The sequence below is a fragment of the Aethalodelphis obliquidens genome, unplaced genomic scaffold (assembly GCF_003676395.1).
Source record: "Aethalodelphis obliquidens isolate GAN/ISIS:26980383/991018 unplaced genomic scaffold, ASM367639v1 scaffold9, whole genome shotgun sequence".
Lineage (NCBI taxonomy): Eukaryota > Metazoa > Chordata > Mammalia > Artiodactyla > Delphinidae > Aethalodelphis > Aethalodelphis obliquidens.
The window spans coordinates 18,629,937-18,646,639 of NW_020837953.1; the positions used below are offsets into that span (position 1 = coordinate 18,629,937).

Genomic DNA, 16,703 nt, shown 5'->3' on the forward strand with positions numbered 1-16,703 from the left:
GCTCCGCAGCATGTGTGATCTTCCCGGACCAGGGCTCGAACCCGTGTCCCCTGCATTGGCAGGCGGATTCTTAACCACTGCACCACCACAGAAGTCCCTCATTCTTTTTTTTTTTTTTTTTTTTTTTGCGGTACGCGGGCCTCTCACTGTTGTGGCCTCTCCCGTTGCGGAGCACAGGCTCCGGACGCGCAGGCTCAGCGGCCATGGTTCACGGGCCCAGCCGCTCTGCGGCATGTGGGATCTTCCCGGACCGGGGCACAAACCCGTGTCCCCTGTATCAGCAGGCGGACTCTCAACCACTGCGCCACCAGGGAAGCCCCCTTATTCTTTTTTATGGCTGAGTAATATTCCATTATACATAATACCTGTATGCATATATATATGTATATATGTAAAATGGAGTATTTTATATATATATCTCCCACTTCTTTATCCATTCATCTATTGAGGGACAATTAGTTTGCTTCCATATCTTGACGATTGTAAATAATGCTGCTATGAACATTGGGGTGCGTATATCTTTTCAAATTAGTGTTTTTGTTTTCTTCAGTTATATACCCAGGAGTGGAATTGCTGGATCATATGGTAGTTCTCTGTTTTAGTTTTTTGAGGAACTCCGTACTGTTTTCTATAGTGACTGCACCAATTTACAATCTCACCAGCAGCATTCTAGGGTTCCTTTTTTCCCCACATCCTTGCCAACATTTATTTGTAGACTTTCTGATGATAGTTATTTTGACAGGTGTGCAGTGATATCTCATTGTGGTTTTGATTTGTATTTCTCTGATTAGTGATGTTGAGCATTTTTTCATGTGCTTGTTGGCCATCTGTATATCTTTGGAAAAGTGTCTATTCAGGTCTTCTGCCCATTTTTTAATTGGGTTGTTTGTTTTTTTGATGTTGAGTTGTATGAGCTTGTTTATATATTTTGGGTATTAACCCCTTATTGGTCATATCATTTACAACTTTTTTCTCCCATATAGTAGGTGGTCTTTTCGTTTTGTTGATGGATCCTGTTTATTTTTTTAATTTTTGGCCTTAGGAGACAGATCCAAAATAATATTGCTATGATTTATCTCAAAGAATGTTTTGCCTGTGGTCTTTTCTAGGAGTTTTATGGTTTTTGATTTTATATTTAGGTCTTTAATCCATTTTGAGTTTATTTTTTCATATGATGTGAGGAAATGTTCTAATTTCATACTTTTTACATGTAGCTGTCCATTTTCCCAGCATCATTTATTGAAGAGACTCTTTTCTCTATTGTATATTCTTGTCTCCTTTGTTATAGATTAATTGACCATAAGTGTATGGATTTATTTCTGGGCTCTCTGTTCTGCTCCATTGATCTATGTGTCTGTTTTTGTCTCAGTACCATACTGTTCTGATTACTCTAGCTTTGTAGTATAGTTTGAAGCCAGAGAGTGTGATTCTTGAGCTTTGTTCTTTTTTCTCAAGATTGCTTTGGCAATTCAAGATCTTTTGTGGTTCCATATAAATTTTAGGATTAGTTGTCCTACTTCTAAGAAAAATGTCATGGGTATTTGATAAGAATTGCATTAAGTCTGTAGCTTGCTTTGTAGTGTGACCATTTTACCAATATTAGTTCTTCCAATCCAGGAACACAGCATATCTTTCCATTTCTTTGTATCATCTTCAAACCTTCATCAATGTTTTACAGTTTTCAGAGTATAGGTATTTCACTTCCTTGGTTAAGTGTATTCCTAGGTGTTTTATTCTTTTTGATGCAATTTTAAATGGGGTTGTTTTCTTGGCGTTCTCTTTCTGAGAGTTCATTGTTAGTGTATAGAAGAGCAATAGATTTCTGTATATTAATCTTGTATCTTACAACTGAATTCATTTATTCTAATAGTTTTTTTGCTGGAGACTTTAGGATTTTCTATGTATCGTATGATGTTATCTGCAAGTAGTGACAGTTCTACTTATTCCCTTCCAGTTGGGGTGCCTTGGTTTTTTTGTTTGCTTTTTCTTGTCTGCTTGCTGTGGCTAGGACTTCAGTACTGTGTGTAATAGAAGTGGCAAGAGTAGGCATTCTTTTCTTGTTCCTGATTTTAGAGGAAAGGCTTTCAGCTTTTCACTATTGAGTACGACGTTGGCTTTGAGTTTGTCATGCATGACCTTTTTATGCTGAGATATTTTCCCTCTATACCAGCTTTGAAGAGAGATTTTATCATGAGTGGATTTGAATTTTGTCAAATGCTTTTATGTGTGTGTTTTTATATGTTGTTGAATTCGGTTTGCTAATATTTTGTTGAGTATTTTTGCATCTATATTCATCAGAGATATTGGCCTGTAATTTTCTCTTTTTGTAGTGTCTTTGTCTGGTTTTGGTTAATGGTCCTTGATTTTAAGAGACTCCCCCACATTTAATCTTCATATATATATAATTAAGTGTCATAAAAATGACAGAGCACATTACTAAGTAATTAATCAACATGTTAGATCAAACAGTGGTAACTAAAATGACTCGAAATATCAATAGATAATGCTGCCCTGGAAAGGCCTATAGGAAGAGGAGTGAGACTTAGAATTTGATACAGAAGTGTAAGTTTTTGGCATGGGAAATAGCAAATGATGGGGGACTTCCCTGGGTCCAGTGGTTAAGACTCAGCGCTTCCACTGCAGGGGGGCACAGTTCATTGCTGGTCAGGGAACTAAGATCCCACACTGTTACATAGAATGGTTTTGTTGTTTAAGTGATCCCCCACTGTGTGCCTTCCTTCTCTGAGGCTGAGTCTGAATGAGGGAGGGTTCAGTTAAAGGTATAAGTGAGCAGAGGAAGGAATGCAGTCTACATACTTATTCTTAGAATGAAAAAAAACATTTATTTCAATTGGGCAAGCATACTGAGTGTACATTAGGTGGGAGGCACTACATGTTGCCTCCAGGAGATATGTAGAAATAGAATTTCTTTTTAAAGCAGGAGAAATGCTACACAGAGTTGTAGACCAGAAAGTGTTTCATAAGGGGTTATTTTGATCAGAGATTTAGTTCTCTGTTTTTTACAGTACCATTGAGAGATAGTTTATGTACAATTAATTGAATGTTTAAAGTTTACAGTTTGAGGATTTTTGACATGTGAAGTTAGTAGATGACACTGAACATTTCTGTCATACCCAAAAGTTTCCTCATGCCCCTTTGTAACATGTGCCTCCCTCCATTCTTATCCCCAGGCAACCTGATATGGGGAGAATTGACATCTTAACAATATTATTTCAAGCCATGGAAGTGTTGTATCTTTCTATTAATTATGTCTTTAATTTCTCTCAGGAATGTTTTTTAGTTTTCAGTGTAGAGGACTTGGATGTTTCCAGTTAGATTTAATCCTGAATATTTTGGATTTGGATGCTATATATTTTAAAATCCAGTTGCTTGCTACTAGTAATAAAAATGTATTTAATTTTTGTATATTAACCTTGTATACTACAATCTTGTTAGTTCTAGTATTTTTTAAAGTTGCCTTGGGATTTTCTATATAAACAATTATGTCATCTGCAAATAGACACTTTTCCTGTGCCTTTCCTTTCTCCTCCCCTGTCCCTTCCTAGAACCTTATTGCAGTGACCAGAATCTAGTACAGTGTTGACTAGAAGTGGTGAAAGTGGGCCTCCAGCCTTATTTCCATTCTTAGGAAGAAACTGTTCAGTCTTTCACCACTAAGTGTGACATAAGCTGTAGGGCTTTTGTAGATGCCATTTATCACGTTGAGGAAGTTCTCTAGTAAGCCCAGTTTGGTGAGAGTTTTTATCATGAATGGGTGTAGAATTCGTTAACTGCTTTTTCTGTACCATCGAAGTGGTTATATGGCTTTTCTTTATTCTGTTTGCATGTTGAATAACATTGATTGCATTTGGAATGTTAAACCTTGTATTCCTTGGATAAACCCTTACTGAGTCATGCTATATTATCCCTTTAATGTATTGCTGGATTCATTTTCTTAATATCTTAAGTGTTTTTGCATCTGTGTTCATGAAGGACATGGATTTATAATTTTCTTTCTTTGTAATGTCGGCTGAAAAAAAATGCACAATGTTAAAGTTGAGAATTATATTTTATTTGGTGGACTTGATAAGGGCTGAAGCCCTGGAGGCAGCTTCTCAGATAGCTTAGAGGGACTACTCTGAGGAGGTAAGGGAGGAGCCAGGATATATAGTTTTTGCAACAAAAACCAGGTAGTTGGGACATCAAAAGATTACTGTTAATTAAAGAAAACTTGACATCTCAAGTTAATGAATTTAGTGCTTTTCGGTATATGGGAAGATGCAAGAGTCTGGGCTCATTGAAATCATTCCTTTGTTGTGCACCTTAACTATCTCGGGCTAGTGTCCTGTTTTTCTCCAGATTCATCTCAAGGTGCACATTTGAGGGTGGCTGATGGCTTGATGGCCTCAACATCCTTTGTTTACTGATATGGCTGGTGATATTTTTCATCTGCAGTAGTATCTGTCAGGTTTTGATGTTAGGGTTGTACTGGTCTCATAATACTGGTTGGGCCATTTTCCTTCTCTTTTCTGAAAAAGTTTCTGTAGTTTGGTATATCGTCCTTGAATGTTTGAGAAAATTCATCAGTGAAACCATCTGGACCTGAAGTTGTTTTTATGTGGGAAGGTTTTTGATATTTATTTGTTATGGGACTGTTCAAATTTTCTCTTTTTATTCCAGTTTTGGTAAATTGTATGCTTAAGAAATTTGTCCCTTTCATCTAAGTTGTTGAATTTATTGGTGTAAAGTGGATCATAATATTCTCTTCTAATATTTATAGAATCTGTAGTAATAAATCCTCTTTCATTTTTTGATATTGATGATTTGTTTTCTCTTTTTTTCTTCATTTGGTATAGCTAAAGGTTTGTTGATTTTGTTTGTCTTTTCAAAGAACTAGGTTTTGTCTTTAAAAATTTTTTTCTGTTGTTGGTTTTCTGTTTTATTTCTACTTTTATCTTTATCATTTACTTCTTTCTAGTTACCAGTTTTTCTTATTAATATTTCTAGCTTCTTCAGTTTCCAGCTTAAATAATTGATTTGAGACCTTTCCTCTTTTGTAATATAAGAATTCAAAGCTGTAGGTTTACCTCTAAGCACTGCTCTAACTGCATCTCACAGATTTTGGTATGTTGCATTTTCATTATCATTTAATTCAAAATATTAAAAAAATTCTCTTTTGAGTCTTCTCTGACCCATGAATTACTTTTTCCAAATATTCCAAATACTGGGTTTTCCTAGGTATCTTACTGTTTTATAATATAATTTTTTTTTCATTTCAGTCTGTACATATTTATTGGGACTTGTGCTGGGACTCAGCATGTGCTGTATCTTGGTGAATGTCTGTGTGCACTTGAAAAGAGTATGTGTTCTACAGTTGTTCAATATAGTGTTCTCTAATATCAATTAGATCAAGGCATTTACTAATTTATTCGTGTTCTTTTTCTTTACTGATTTTTAATTGTTAGTTTTTGCTTCATATATCTTGAAGCTCTGTTATTAGTCTCATTTGAAGTTGTGACTCTCGTAGGCTGCATTTAGCTTAGTCTTGCTTTTTTAACATCTTTTTGACAATCTACCTTTTTATTGGAGTGTTTAGACCATCAACATTAATGCAGTTGTCACCGGCAAAATGGGTGATTTCCTCAGTTCTTGCCCTTCTTAAGGGAAAGAATTTAGTCGAGAAGGCATAGAACAGTTTTAAGTAGCAAGAGTGTTGTTAAGTAGAGCGAAAGTACACTCCTGAGAAAGGATGAAAGCGGGCTGTCTGGAAATGAGAAGCAGCCTCATGATGGGGTAGGGTTGGGTTTTTTAGAGTGGTGTTTCCTCCGTGTCTTGCATCATTTGACTGACAGCTTTAGGTTATATCACTTTTCTCTTAGTGCGCAGGTGCTTACTCATAAGCACCCAAGTGAAACCCACAGTGGGGGGGCGGGGATGCAAAAACTGTAATGCTAATTTATTACCTATAAAGCATAATGAACCCTATGTTACCTTGAGTCACCTTTTAGGTCTTGGTGTGCCTGCGCCAACCTGTGCTGGTGGTTTCATCTTGCTTGGTCCTGATATGGCTGGAAACCTAGTGGTGGTCCTTGACCACAAGAGGGAGGACTCTGGGTGTGCTCCAATCACCAGTGTCCAGGTGGGGCAGGGAAAGATGAACCATCCAGGGTGGGGCGGGACCCCCTCCTGTCTGACTAGCTACCTAACATAATTATCGATATTGTTATTAATGTAATTAATGATACTGTTTTCTGTTTGATATCTCATAAGCAGGTAGGGGGTTCCCAGAGAAAGAGAACCAGACATGGCTTTCTTGACATAAGAAAAAGCATTTTTGACCTAAGCCATTTTGTGATCTAAGCCTGGCCATAATGCTTGCTCTTGAACAGGTCTCAGTAATAATTATCTTTAAGAGAACAAAAGAACAAACTGTTACCAGTCATGAGAAGTGACAATAGCAAAGATAATAAATCAGTTGTAACATTCCCAATTCTGTTTCAAAGGCTAGCCCGAGTGCTTTCTTGGGCTGTTTTTGCAGAATTTAAACCCCTCTGGCAGGCGCTCAAGTACCAGATCAACTGGAACCTAAGGGAGGATGATGTTGACCTTTTCTGACCCTTCAGTCAAGTGACTTCAGTCAAGTAAAGGTTGGACTCTCTGGCCCCACCCCCATCCCCTTCATGAATATGCATGTACCCTTAGCTTAAAACTTGCTTCACTTTTGCTGTTGGCAGAGACACTGCTTTGGGAAAGATTCCCTTACTTGCTGCAAGTAATAAATCGTTCCTTCTCCCACTCTTTGCCTTGGTTGTGTCTTTTAGCTCTACACCCACCAAGAGGCGAACCCAGTTTTTCTGGTAACACTCTGTATTTTTAGTTCCTTTTTTCCACTTTTCTTGCCTTTTAGATTGTTTGGATATATTTTTGTATTCTTATCTGCTGGCTTTTTAGGTATACCTCTTTTTATATTTATATATTGGGATTTCAGTATATATTCCTAACCTTCTGCAGTCTATTCAGAGTTAATATTGTACATATAAAATGTAGAGATCTTCCAATCATATATGTCTCCTTTGTCCCTTTCCTCACCATTCCCCATAATATTACATCTGTGTATACTGATAATGTTAGAAGACAGTGTTATAAGTTTTGCCTTAAATAAAGATATGTGATTTTTAAAACCTAAGAGAAAACAGTGGTGGTTTAAATTTACATAGATATTTACCATTTCTGGTGCTTTCATTCCTCAAGGTCCAAGTTTCCCTCTGCTATAATTTCCCTTTAGCCTAATGAACTTTCTTATGTTGTAGATCTCCTGGCAACAAATTCTCTTAGTTTTCCTTTTCTGAAAATGTGCCTTCCTAAATAATATTTTTGTTAGATATACAGCCTAGGTATTTTTTTTTCCTTTCAGTATTTCAACGATATTCACTGTCTAATGACCTCCATTATTTTTATGAGAAATTCAGACATTTTCCAATCAATGTTTTTTCTTTATGTAATATGCCATTATTCTCTGCCTGCTTTCTACCTTTATTTTTCAACAGTTCAGTTATGATATATCCAAGTGTGATTTTTCTTTTAATTTATCCTGATGGAGGTTTACTGAGCTTCTTGGATCTGTAAATTTGTCTTTCAGTAAATTTCTGAAGTGTTCAGTCATCATTTCTTCCATATTTTTTCCTGCTGTTTTCTCTCTTTTCTGTCCTTCTGGAACTCATATATACATGTTAGGCCTTTTGAGATTATCCCATAGCTTTCTGAGGCTTTTTCTTTTTTTTTCTCTTTTTTAAAAAGAATCAGTCTTTTTGCTTTTTAGATTGGATTATTTCTGTTGATCTGCCTTTGAGTTCACTGATTCTTTCCTCTTTAATCTCCATTCTGATATTAAGTCTATCCATTGACTTTTAAAATTCAGATATTATATTTTTCATTGGTAAATTTTGTTCTTTTTATATTTTTTTGTATTTCTCCACTGTTATTTCTATTATTATGTTATTTTCATTCGGATTTTTTCTCCTTTTTATCACTGAGCATAATTATAATAGCTACTTTAAAATCCTTTTCTCGTAGTTCCAACATCTTAGTCTTCTTGTGGTGGGCTTCTGTAGATTATCTTTTCTCTTGAGAATGGGTTTCATTTTTCTATTACTTATATATCAGGTAATTTTGGATTGTATCCTGAACATTATGAATGTTATAGAGACTCTGGGTTCTGTTATAATCTTCTGTAGAATATTGGTATTTTTATTTTAGCTGGCAGTTAACCATGTTAGACTCAAACTGTAAGTTCTCTCTCACCGTCTGTGGGCAGTGGTTCCAATTTCAATTTGATTCTTTAAGCTTCTGCCTTATTCTAATCTGCATATGCATGGTTCAGGGGTCAGCCTGAGACTTTTGCGGTGTTTCATATACAGTTTCAGGGGATCTCTTTTGACTTTATCCCCTGTGGGATTCCTTTCTCTCTCTAGTAGCTGGTTGTGTTTACCTGGGCTCTTTTCCCTAGTTCCTACTGACAGAAAGACAATTTTAGCTGCTCGTACTCTGCATCTACTGCCTGACCTTGGGAAAAAGCTACAGCAAAACAGGAAATTCAAGCAGGTCTCTCCCAAATTTTGCCTTCTCTCCACAATCTGCCTGTTTTATTTATCCATCAGACTCCTCAGCTAGTTGTCATCCCATGTCCCTTACCGCTTCCCCCACCCCAAATTGGTAGTTATCAGCAGAAGGTAGGTGTCACACTACCGTTCTGGAAGTAGAAACTGAATGAGTAGGATTTTGACATGAGGTATGAGGAAACTCCAGAAAGGATCTTTCATAAGCTGAGTGATGCCACCTAGATTAGATTCATTGATACTTTTCTTTGTCCAGAATTTGGGTTTTGGCTGCAGTAATAACAGTTATTCAAATACATTTTGGGATCTGTAGATTCCAAGTTAAATTAGCTTTCCTAATCAGGCTACTTGTCTATTAATAACATCAAATCAGTGTATCTACAAATAAAAATATATACCATACTATTGAGCATATCAGTGCATGTAAAGAGAATGTCCTTTATTCTCTTGTTTTTTTGGTTTTTCTCTTACACACACTGTATTTTATTTTTACAAGAGATAAATAAACTGACACCAAGCATTGTAAATGGATGACCACAACAAAAGCAACAATGATTGCAATTACCAAACACGAAACACACTCATACTATGTCATAATATTGACATTCAGTCCAGTAATCCTCCACTGTAACAGCTCCTTTACTTTGCAGTGAAAATTGATTTGTATATTTTTTTGCCTCTGAGTCCTTGTGGGATTTTTTTTTTCAAACAAAGTCACAAAAATTATAATCATCCTCATCAGTTCACTTAGTCCCATGTAATTAATTTTTTTATCTTGATCTTTTGTTAGCACTTTTATGAATTCATCAGTTTTCCATTAGAGTTCTGAAAATGCTTATTCATTCAGTTCAGCAGTATAGTCAGTTACCAGAAACCTGTACTTGTCAGAGTTTTTTCCATGAATTCCTTGAAGATGAAACCCTTTTATAGGAACATTTTTGCAAAAGCATCAGCGTACACCCAGAACTGTCTGTAAATGACAAGACTTAAAGATGACCACGGTTAAAGATTTGATGAAAGTTCATAATAATGCAATTGACAAGGAAATTTAGTTATTTCTGAGATATACATCTTAAAGTAATAACTAGAATTATGACTTATAACATTATACCGGAACATATAAAATTTTTAGAAATTTCATGTAATGTCTGAAACATTTATATTAACATATTTCCATACAAATAACCCAAAGAAAGTTTAGTATTAGTTGTTTTTTTTGTTTGTATTTCTATATCGCAGGTTCTTATTAGTCATCAGTTTTATACACATCAGTGTATACATGTCAATCCCAATCGCCCAATTCAGCACACCACCGTCCCCACCCCACCGTGGTTTTCCCCCCCTTGGTGTCCATACGTTTGTTGTCTATATCAGTGTCTCAACTTCTGCCCTGCAAACGGGTTCATCTATACCATTTTTCTAGGTTCCACATACATGCGTTAATATACGATATTTGTTTTTCTCTTTCTGACTTACTTCACTCTGTATGACAGTCTATAGATCCATCCACATCTCGACAAATGACTCAATTTTGTTCCTTTTTATGGCTGAGTAATATTCCATTATATATATGTTCCACAACTTCTTTATCCGTTAGTCTGTCGATGGGCATTTAGGTTGCTTCCATGACCTAGCTATTGTAAATAGTGCTGCAGTGAACATTGGGGTGCCTGTGTCTTTTTGAATTATGGTTTTCTCTGGGTATATGCCCAGTAGAGGGATTGCTGGATCATATGGTAATTTTATTTTTAGTTTTTTAAGGAACCTCCATACTGTTCTTCATAGTGGCTGTATCAATTTACATTCCCACCAACAGTGCAAGAGGGTTCCCTTTTCTCCACCACAGCCTCGCCAGCATTTGTTGTTCGTAGATTTTCTGATGATGCCCATTCTAACTGGTGTGAGGTGATACCTCATTGTAGTTTTGATTTGCATTTCTCTAATAGTTAGTGATGTTGAGCAGCTTTTCATGTGCTTCTTGGCCATCTGTATGTCTTCTTTAGCGAAATGTCTATTTAGGTCTTCTGCCCATTTTTGGATTGGGTTGTTTGTTTCTTTAATATTGAGCTGCATGAGCTGTTTATATATTTTGGAAATTAATCCTTTGTCCGTTGATTCGTTTGCAAATATTTTCTCCCATTCTGAGGGTTGTCTTTTCGTCTTGTTTATGGTTTCCTTTGCTGTGCAAAAGCTTTGAAGTTTCATTAGGTCCCATTTGTTTATTTTTGGTTTTATTTCCGTTACTCTAGGAGGTAGATCATAAAAGGTCTTGCTGTGATTTATGTCAGAGTGTTCTTCCTATGTTTTCCTCTAAGAGTTTTATAGTGTCCGCTCTTACATTTAGGTCTCGAATCCATTTTGAGTTTATTTTTGTATATGGTGTTAGGGAGTGTTCTAATTTCATTCGTTTACATGTAGCTGTCCAGTTTTCCCAGCACCACTTACTGAAGACGCTGTCTTTTCTCCATTGTATATCTTTGCCTCCTTTGTCATAGGTTAGTTGACCGTAGGTGCATGGGTTTATCTCTGGGCTTTCTATCTTGTTCCATTGATCTATGTTTCTGTTTTTGTGCCAGTACCATATTGTCTTGATTACTGTAGCTTTGTAGTATAATCTGAAGTCAGGGAGTCTGATTCCTCCAGCTTCATTTTTTTCTCTCAAGACTGCTTTGGCTACTCAGGGTTTTTTGTGTCTTGATACAAATTTTAAGATGATTTGTTCTAGTTCCGTAAAAAATGCCATTGGTAATTTGATAGGGATTGCATTGAATCTGTAGATTGCTTTGGGTAGTATAGTCATTTTCACAGTATTGATTCTTCCAATCCAATAACATGGTATGTCTCTCCATCTGTTGGTACCAATTTAATTTCTTTCATCAATGTCTTAAAGTTTTCTGCATACAGGTCTTCTGTCTCCCTAGGTAGGTTTATTCCGAGGTATTTTATTCTTTTAGTTTCAGTGGTAAATGGGAGTGTTTCCATAATTTCTGTTTCAGATTTTTCATCATTAGTGTATAGGAATGCAAGAGATATCTGTGTATTAATTTTGTATCCCGCAGCTTTACCAAATTAATTGATTAGCTCTAGTAGTTTTCTGGTGGGATTTTTAGGATTCTCTCCGTATAGTATCATGTCATCTGCAAAAGTGACAGTTTTACTTCTTCTTTTCCAATTTGTATTCCTTTTATTTCCTTCTCTTCTCTGATTGCCATGACTAGGACTTCCAAAACTATGTTGAATAATAGTGGTGAGAGTGGACATCCTTGTCTCGTTCCTGATCTTAGAGGAAATACTTTCAGTTTTTCACCATTGAGAATGATGTTTGCTGTGGGTTTGTCGTATATGGCCTTTATTATGTTGAGGTAGGTTCCCTCTCTGCCCGCTTTCTGGAGAGTTTTTATCACAAATGGGTGTTGAATTTTGTCAAAAGCTTTTTCCACATCTATTGAGATGATCATATGGTTTTTATTCTGCAGTTTGTTAATATGGTGTATCACATTGATTGATTTGCATATATTGAAGAATCCTTGCATCCCTGGGATAAATCCCACTTGATCGTGATGTATGATCCTTTTAATGTGTCGTTGGATTCTGTTTGCTAGTATTTTGTTGAGGATTTTTGCATCTGTATTCATCAGTGATATTGGTCTGTAATTTACTTTTTTTGTAGTATCTTTGTCTGGTTTTGGTACCAGGGTGATGGTGGCCTCATAGAATGAGTTTGGGAGTGTTTCTTCCTCTGCAGTTTTTTGGAAGAGTTTGAGAAGGATGGGTGTTAGATCATCTCTAAATGTTTGGTAGAATTCACCTGTGAAGCCATCTGGTCCTGGACTTTTGTTTGTTGGAAGATTTTTAATCACAGTTTCAATTTCATTACTTGTGATTGGTCTGTTCATATTTTCTATTTCTTCCTGGTTCAGTCTTGCAAGATTATACCTTTCTAAGAATTTGTCCATGTCTTTCAGGTTGTGCATTTTATTGGCATAGAGGTGCTTGTGGTAGTCTCTTAGGATGCTTTATATTTCTGCAGTGTCTGTTGTAACTTCTCCTTTATCATTTCTAATTTTATTGATTTGAGTCCTCTTCCTCTTTTTCTTGATGAGTCTGGCTAATGGTTTATTAATTTTGTTTATCTTCTCAAAGAACCAGCTTTTAGTTTTATTGATCTTTGCTATTGTTTTCTGTGTTTCTATCTCATTTATTTCTGCTCTGATCTTTATGATTTCTTTCCTTCTGCTAACTTTGGGTTTTGTTTGTTCTTCTTTCTCTAGTTACTTTAGGTGTAACGTTAGATTGTTTACTTGAGATTTTTCTTGTTTCTTGAGGTAGGCTTGTATAGCTATAAACTTCCCTCTTAGAACTGCTTTTGCTGCATCCCATAGGTTTTGGATCATTGTGTTTTCGTTGTCATTTGTCTCTAGGTAATCTTTGATTTTCTCTTCGATTTCTTCAGTCTTCTCTTGGTTGTTTAGTAATGTATTGTTTACCCTCCATGTGTTTGTGTTTTTTCCTTGTAATTCATTTCTAATCTCATAGTGTTGTGGTCAGAAAAGATGCTTGACATGATTTCAGTTTTCTTAAATTTACTGAGGCTTGATTTGTGACCCAGGATGTGATCTGTCCTGGAGAATGTTCCGTGTGCACTTGAGAAGAAAGTGTAATTTGCTGTTTTGGGATGGAATGTCCTATAAATATCAATTAAATCTATCTGGTCTATTGTGTCATTTAAAGCTTCTGTTTCCTTATTTATTTTCATTTTGGATGATCTGTCCGTTGATGTAAGTGAGGTGTTAAAGTCCCCCACTATTATTGTTTTACTGTCAATTCCCTCTTTTAGAGCTGTTAGCAGTTGCCTTATGTATTGAGGTGCTCCTATGTTGGGTGCATATATATTTATAATTGTTATATCTTCTTCTTGGATTGATCCCTTGATCATTATGTAGTGTCCTTCCTTGTCTTTTGTAACAGTCTTTATTTTTTATTATTATTTTTTTTTTCCGGTACATGGGCCTCTCACTGTTGTGGCCTCTCCCGTTGCGGAGCACAGGCTCCGGACGCGCAGGCTCAGCAGCCATGGCTCATAGGCCCAGCCGCTCTGTGGCATGTGGGATCTTCCCGGACCAGGGCACGAACCTGTGTCCGCTGCATCAGCAGGCGGACTCTCAACCACTGCGCCACCAGGGAAGCCCACAGTCTTTATTTTAAAGTCTGTTTTATCTGATATGAATATAGCTACTCCAGCTTTCTTTTGATTTGCATTTGTATGGAATATCTTTTTCCATCCCCTCACTTTCAGTCTGTATGTGTCCCTAGGTTGAACTGGGCTTCTTGTAGACAGCATATAGATGGGTCTTGTTTTTGTGTCCATTCAGCAAGCCTGTGTCTTTTGGTTGTAGCCTTTAATCCATTCACATTTAAGGTAATTATTTATATGTATGTTCCTATGACCATTTTCTTAATTGTTTTGGGTTTGTTTTTGGAGGTCCTTTTCTTCTCTTGTGTTTCCCACTTAGAGAAGTTCCTTTAGTGTTTGTTGTAGAGCTGGTTTGGTGGTGCTGAATTCTCTTAGCTTTTACTTGTCTGTAAAGCTTTTGATTTCTCCATCGAATCTGAATGAGATCCTTGCCTGGTAGAGTAATCTTGGTTGTAGGTTCTTCCCTTTCATCACTTTAAGTGTATCATGCCACTCCCTTCTGGCTTGGTAGAGTTTCTGCTGAGAAATCAGCTCTTAACATTATGGGAGTTCCCTTGTATGTTATTTGTTGTTTTTCCGTTGCTGCTTTCAGTAGTTTTTCTTTGTCTTTAATTTTTGCCAATTTGATTACTGTGTGCCTCGGCGTTTTTCTCCTTGAGTTTACCCTGTGTTGGACTCACTGTACTTCCAGGAGTTGGGTGGCTATTTCCTTTTCCATGTTAGGGAAGTTTTCGACTATAATCTCTTCAGATATTTTCTCAGGTCCTTTCTCTCTCTTCTCCTTCTGGGACCCCTATAATGCGAATGTTGTCGAGTTTAATGTTGTCCTAGAGCTCTCTTAGACTGTCTTCATTTCTTTTCATTCTTTTTTCTTTACTCTGTTCCGCAGCAGTGAATTCCACCATTCTGTCTTCCAGGTCACTTATCCGTTCTTCTGCCTCAGTTATTCTGCTATTGATTCCTTCTAGTGTAGTTATCATTTCATTTATTGTATTGTTCATCTCTGTTTTTTTGTTCTTTAATTCTTCTAGGTTTTTGTTAAACATTTCTTGCTTCTTCTCGATCTTTGCCTCCATTCTTTTTCCGAGGTCCTGGATCATCTTCACTATCATTATTCTGAATTCTTTTTCTGGAAGGTTGCCTATCTCCACTTCATTTAGTTTTTTTTCTGTGGTTTTATCTTGTTTCTTCATCTGGTACATAACCCTCTGCCTTTTCATCGTGTCTGTCTTTCTGTGAATGTCTTTTATTCTCTTGATTGTACCAGATTTTTAGTGTCCATGAAGAATATCTAATTAAAAGATTTTCTAGCTAAAGCTGTGAATCTGGTCTTGTGGGAATGCAGTGCCGCATACCAAAGCTGTCTCCTTTTTCATTAATCACCATTGAATATTCCTCTCTATCAGTAGGTTCTCAGCATCAGTAGTATATACATGTTAGTAGTCATCATAGAAGCCAGCACTTGCTCTGCATTTCAGGTACTATGCTAAGTGCTTTACATGAATTATTTCATTAATGCTCTTTACAGACCTCTAAAGGAAGTGGCATAATCCTCTTATAGATGAGGAAAAGAGTATAAAGGTTGAGTAATTTGCATGAAATCACACAACACAGGCTTGCTTCTTGTTACCAGTGGGGAGGAGTGAGAATTAGATAGTGAACCAGTAGTCTGGAGCGAGATGACTGAGTTGAGTTAGAGGAACATGAGATTTGCAGCTTTCTAAAGTAATCTTCTGTGTTAATTTAGCTAAATTAGCTGGCACCAAAGTTGGGGCATAAATTGTAGCTAAATTGGCAGACACCAAAGTTGGGGCATAGACAGAGCTGTCTTTGTAGTTCTTCCATTTGTATTTCTGAAGTGCTTTTCCATGTTCACCTAACTCTCAGTTGTGTACCCAGCACGTAAGTACTAGATTCTACCTTCTTGGGGTGACCCTTGTCTTTTCCTTTTTTCAAGATGTCTGTTCCCTACCCTCTTGGATTATCTGATGAAAGAAATTCATGCCAAGGGATTAAGTGATAAATAAATCAACCTTAGAAATGTTTTTCAGTGAAATTACTGTTTCTTTTGAGAGAGAGAAAGGAGTTGTCACAATCTATATCCAGAATTCTAAATGTAGAAAACCTATATTGATTTTTGACACCCATGTTAGCTCTGTAAACAATGTATATGAAATTGTGTTATTTAGGATATTGTTCAGTTGCATTAACAGACAAAGGAAGAGAAAACTACACCTGAAAGGCTTAAACCAGAGAGATTTATTTCTCTCTTAAGTAAAAGTCCAAGCTGAGAGGTGAGTCAGATGGATAACCAGCTCTGTTCCACAAGGTCATTCAGATGTTTCCTTCTAATCTTATCTTTACAGTGTTCCCCAGGGTATTACCCTCAGCTTTCTGGTTATGCAGGATCACCACCAGCACATCTGTGTCACAGGCCTGCAATAAGAGGGAAAGAGGATGGAGGGCAAGCAAGTTCCTTTCAAAGACATGACCCAGAAGTTGTACACATCACTCTTGCTCACATCCCATTTGTTGCACCTTAATCACATGGCTACAGCTAGCTGCAAATGAGTCTGGAAAAGGTGGTCTTTAGCTGGCTAGAGATGCATTGATAACTACAGGGATCTATTGCTAAAAGGGAGAAGAGGGGAGAATGAGTGTTACCCGATTATTAGTCATCTCCACTACAGAAGTTTATCTCTAATTTTTGCAAACCTATCCCACAGCCAGTTAAAAGAGTTGGTAAGGAGTAGCCATACCAATGGACTTGGTGATTATCAGGTTAGTAGCATAATAAAATATAGTAGAAGAGAATTCAGTAATGATTTTAAGTTTATTTTCAGAAACAAAGCACAAAACTGGATGTTGGAGAATTTGATGAAATAACTTCAAAT

General features: G+C 36.7%; 1 protein-coding gene across 7 annotated transcripts in view; it reads left to right on the plus strand.

Moving 5' to 3' along the window:
* FOXJ3 (forkhead box J3) overlaps window positions 1-16,703 on the plus strand; it is a 131,257-nt gene that overhangs the window by 79,140 nt on the left and 35,414 nt on the right. The window lies entirely within an intron of this gene.